We start from the raw sequence: 5,000 nt of genomic DNA, 5'->3' as shown, positions 1-5,000 counted from the left end.
CATGCACACAGTATTCAGGCGGGCTTGCCTGCTTTAAGCACTCTAATTTGTTCAAAGTAAACGTGCCGGCCCACCGAGACACTCACTCAAGAGCACCCTGGTAGGATTGCAACGGGGTCCGCCTCGGGACGCACGAGCACGCACGAGGCGCGTCGCACGCCTTCAGCTCGCCCCACCGGCAGGACGTCCCACGATACATGCCAGTTAAACACCGACGGGCGGTGAACCAACAGCGTGGGACACAAATCCAACTACGAGCTTTTTAACCGCAACAACTTTAATATACGCTATTGGAGCTGGAATCACCGCGGCTGCTGGCACCAGACTTGCCCTCCAATAGATACTCGTTAAAGGATTTAAAGTGTACTCATTCCGATTACGGGGCCTCGGATGAGTCCCGTATCGTTATTTTTCGTCACTACCTCCCCGTGCCGGGAGTGGGTAATTTGCGCGCCTGCTGCCTTCCTTGGATGTGGTAGCCGTTTCTCAGGCTCCCTCTCCGGAATCGAACCCTGATTCCCCGTTACCCGTTACAACCATGGTAGGCGCAGAACCTACCATCGACAGTTGATAAGGCAGACATTTGAAAGATGCGTCGCCGGTACGAGGACCGTGCGATCAGCCCAAAGTTATTCAGAGTCACCAAGGCAAACGGACCGGACGAGCCGACCGATTGGTTTTGATCTAATAAAAGCGTCCCTTCCATCTCTGGTCGGGACTCTGTTTGCATGTATTAGCTCTAGAATTACCACAGTTATCCAAGTAACGTGGGTACGATCTAAGGAACCATAACTGATTTAATGAGCCATTCGCGGTTTCACCTTAATGCGGCTTGTACTGAGACATGCATGGCTTAATCTTTGAGACAAGCATATGACTACTGGCAGGATCAACCAGGGAGCTGCGTCAACTAGAGCTGAGCAGCCGGCCGCCCGGGAGTGTGTCCCGGGGGCCCGCGCGAACACGCAAGCGTCCGCTCAATTATTCTGCAAACAGGAGGAGGCTGAGCTCCCCTGCACAATACACCTCGAAACCCTCTCAGGTCCCGGCGGCGCGCAGCGCCGTCCTAAGTACTTGGTCGGGTTCGAGAGAGGCGCAATCGCCCGGAGTTTGGCGAGTAGACGCTTTAGGTGCGACCACCCGTGCTCCCAACTGAGCTTGCCGCTGCCGACAGAGGCCCGGGAGCGTGCTGTCGTGGCATTGCCGGCGGGAGACAACACGCGCCACCTACGGTGGCCGGCAGCTCCAACGCCAGCGCCACAGAAGGACAAAAGCCCCACTTGGGTGCCGAAGCGAACACTCCCAGCACAGCGCACGCGCCAACACGTCCGCACAGCTGCGATACAATCCACCTGCGAGAACCGCAGAGGCGACCGAGCAGCAGACGGCGTCGCGGCGCCGAGCGCCGGGCGGCGGCGCATCCTCAGCGCACACAGTCCTCAATCGGACCAGCACACTGCAGATGTCCACCGCGCTTCGCACCGGGCCCGCGAGGACCTACTTTGGCCGCACGGCGCCGCGTGCAGGGTGCGCCGGCGCGCAGCTGCGCCGCCTGCCGCCTCCGTCGGCCGGCGCGCCTGCCACTGGCCGCCCCCACCAGCCGGCTGTAGCGCGTGCGCCCACGCACCGCGCGGCCAGCACGCCGGGAGGCCCCCCCTCACCGGCCGGGGACGGTCCCACCCAGCCACCGCCGCGTATCGCTTCACACCCACATGCCATTCACGTTCGTGGGCATGGTGGGTATCGCTGAAACAACCGGTTGGTAGCTCAACCGATCGTCGCCATCACTGATTCACCTCTAGCGAGAACAACCGCACCACAACGGTTTACCAGTTGTTCATTTGCGTAACGTCACCAGCAAACGTAGACGTCCATCGCCATTTGCAAATTCAACGATTGTTGCATGCCTGTGTCAGGTGTCACGACACACTATGTCTGCCCACATACACGCAACAACATGTGCACGCTTCGCGAACACGTGGAAGGTGGCCCCCGTACGTATGCGATGTCCATTGCGCGAACGACTGTCAACCGGCCTCTGTCGCATGTCGCAGATGTGGAACGCAGTGCACCATGCTATCACGGTGTGTGAGAAGAGACGACTACGTCTGACAACACGCGCCACTACATCAACAGACGGCTCATGCTGATCGCCATCCACGGCATACCATACTGCAATCCAGCTCTTATAGGGAGACGACACGTAGCTGAGTGCACAATATTTGGACCGTATGGTTCGCCGTTGTTGGCGCAGTCGTGGTACGGTCACACATGTACCACGATGTATCCTTCAGTACATGAGGACCAATGTGCAGTACAGTGTGTGATTTGGACGTACAACATCAGCGGACAGTTGACACAAGCCGTACCACAACGTAGGCTGTGCTTCGCCATGCGAATGCCAATGAACAACTGCGAAGGGCATTGAGCATGTACGTCCTGCTGCCATCCGCATTACAGTGTATAGCTGCAAGGTGTTTAACATGAAGCGATACTCTGGGGACCGGGCAGTGCGAGTAGCAAACTATATTGCGGGGGTTGCAGTTAGGCAACACTACACTAATTTAACGCGTCGTATGACAATTACAGAGCAGGTTAAGGCCCAACGTGTGTTGGGTTAAGGCCCAACGTGTGTTGGGTTAAGGCCCAACGTGTGTTGGGTTAAGGCCCAACGTGTGTTGGGTTAAGGCCCAACGTGTGTTGGGTTAAGGCCCAACGTGTGTTGGGTTAAGGCCCAACGTGTGTTGGGTTAAGGCCCAACGTGTGTTGGGTTAAGGCCCAACGTGTGTTGGGTTAAGGCCCAACGTGTGTTGGGTTAAGGCCCAACGTGTGTTGGGTTAAGGCCCAACGTGTGTTGGGTTAAGGCCCAACGTGTGTTGGGTTAAGGCCCAACGTGTGTTGGGTTAAGGCCCAACGTGTGTTGGGTTAAGGCCCAACGTGTGTTGGGTTAAGGCCCAACGTGTGTTGGGTTAAGGCCCAACGTGTGTTGGGTTAAGGCCCAACGTGTGTTGGGTTTAGGCCCAACGTGTGTTGGGTTTAGGCCCAACGTGTGTTGGGTTTAGGCGCAACATAGGTTAGGTTTAGGCGCAACATAGGTTAGGTTAAGGCGCAACATGGGTTAGGTTAAGGCGCAACATGGGTTAGGTTAAGGCGCAACATGGGTTAGGTTAAGGTACAACATGGGTTAGGTTAAGGTACAACATGGGTTAGGTTAAGGTACAATATGGGTTAGGTTAAGGTACAATATGGGTTAGGTTAAGGTACAATATGGGTTAGGTTAAGGTACAATATGGGTTAGGTTAAGGCGCAACATGGGTTAGGTTAAGGTACAATATGGGTTAGGTTAAGGCGCAACATAGGTTAGGCTAAGGCGCAACATAGGTTAGGTTAAGGCGCAACATAGGTTAGGTTAAGGCGCAACATAGGTTAGGTTAAGGTACAATATGGGTTAGGTTAAGGTACAATATGGGTTAGGTTAAGGTACAATATGGGTTAGGTTAAGGTACAATATGGGTTAGGTTAAGGTACAATATGGGTTAGGTTAAGGTACAATATGGGTTAGGTTAAGGTACAATATGGGTTAGGTTAAGGTACAATATGGGTTAGGTTAAGGTACAATATGGGTTAGGTTAAGGCGCAACATGGGTTAGGTTAAGGTACAATATGGGTTAGGTTAAGGCGCAACATAGGTTAGGCTAAGGCGCAACATAGGTTAGGTTAAGGCGCAACATAGGTTAGGTTAAGGCGCAACATAGGTTAGGTTAAGGCGCAACATAGGTTAGGTTAAGGCGCAACATAGGTTAGGTTAAGGCGCAACATAGGTTAGGTTAAGGCGCAACATAGGTTAGGTTAAGGCGCAACATAGGTTAGGTTAAGGCGCAACATAGGTTAGGTTAAGGCGCAATACGGGTTAGGTTAAGGCGCAATACGGGTTAGGTTAAGGCGCAATACGGGTTAGGTTAAGGCGCAATACGGGTTAGGTTAAGGCGCAATACGGGTTAGGTTAAGGCGCAATACGGGTTAGGTTAAGGCGCAATACGGGTTAGGTTAAGGCGCAATACGGGTTAGGTTAAGGCGCAATACGGGTTAGGTTAAGGTACAATACGGGTTAGGTTAAGGCACAATATGGGTTAGGTTAAGGTACACATTGTTGTACGGAAAGGTGTTTTGGGGGGGGGGGGGGCCGGTTTGTTGATTGTGAATATCGTAAGTAAATGACTGCGGCATCATCTGATTTGCCACGTCAGGGTGCACCTTTGGCTCATAACAGGCGGCGCTCTGATTCCATGCTTGTGGCAGACCTGTGTCTTTCATTCCTGCCATTGTTTGTGTGGTGTGACAGGAGGCAGTATTGTGATGTTGGGTGCACCCCTGTGTGGGACATGTGTGGGTGTTGGTGGCTTAGCTGAGCAATGGTGGTTGTCGGAAGGGTGGGATATTCTGTTTTCCGAGTGGACCTCCCGGTCTGGTTATGATAGTGTGGATTGTCTAATGTGGCAGAGAGGATGCACTGGGTGGTGTTCCATGCTGGTGCTTACATATTGTCTGTGTGCCTGTTACAGGCAGAGAGTAGTGCGTGATAAGAGTGTCTGGCTGACGTGTGATTGTGAGCAGAGTCTTTCAGCATGTATACGGACAGGTCTATACATTATCTGTATTCTGATGGCTCTATCTATTACTAATCAGCGCCGTGTATACGTTTAATCCGGTTCCAGTCGAAACTATTGTATCTCTGTACATTAGTGACACGGCGAGCCCGCTATGTAGTTACTCGTCTCGGCAGCTTCCACCGGTGTATGGCAAATGATTATAAGGAATCAGTCTAGTCGTCAATACCGATAGTCTGACGTCACATGTCTGGGGTGGGGGACGCTGCGCCCTTCCGGTGGGTCATGGCCTAGGAAGACTCTTCCCACGCAGGGGGGCTTGGACTGTCATTGACTCTTCCGAGTAATATACTTGCCGTACGTTTTTGTGACTGCGAGTGCAACGCTCACCGG

At 53.2% G+C, this 5,000-nt stretch overlaps 1 non-coding gene across 1 annotated transcript in view; it reads right to left on the bottom strand.

Moving 5' to 3' along the window:
- Positions 1–900, bottom strand: part of LOC124593346 — a 1,910-nt gene extending 1,010 nt beyond the window's left edge. Inside the window, exon 1 of the ribosomal RNA XR_006977992.1 lies at positions 1–900. This exon is cut by the window's left edge and continues 1,010 nt beyond it. This is a non-coding gene — a ribosomal RNA (small subunit ribosomal RNA).
- Positions 901–5,000: the final 4,100 nt, after the last annotated feature.

The sequence above is a fragment of the Schistocerca americana genome, unplaced genomic scaffold (assembly GCF_021461395.2).
Source record: "Schistocerca americana isolate TAMUIC-IGC-003095 unplaced genomic scaffold, iqSchAmer2.1 HiC_scaffold_98, whole genome shotgun sequence".
NCBI lineage: Eukaryota > Metazoa > Arthropoda > Insecta > Orthoptera > Acrididae > Schistocerca > Schistocerca americana.
This window is presented reverse-complemented; position numbering and strand designations above follow the sequence as displayed.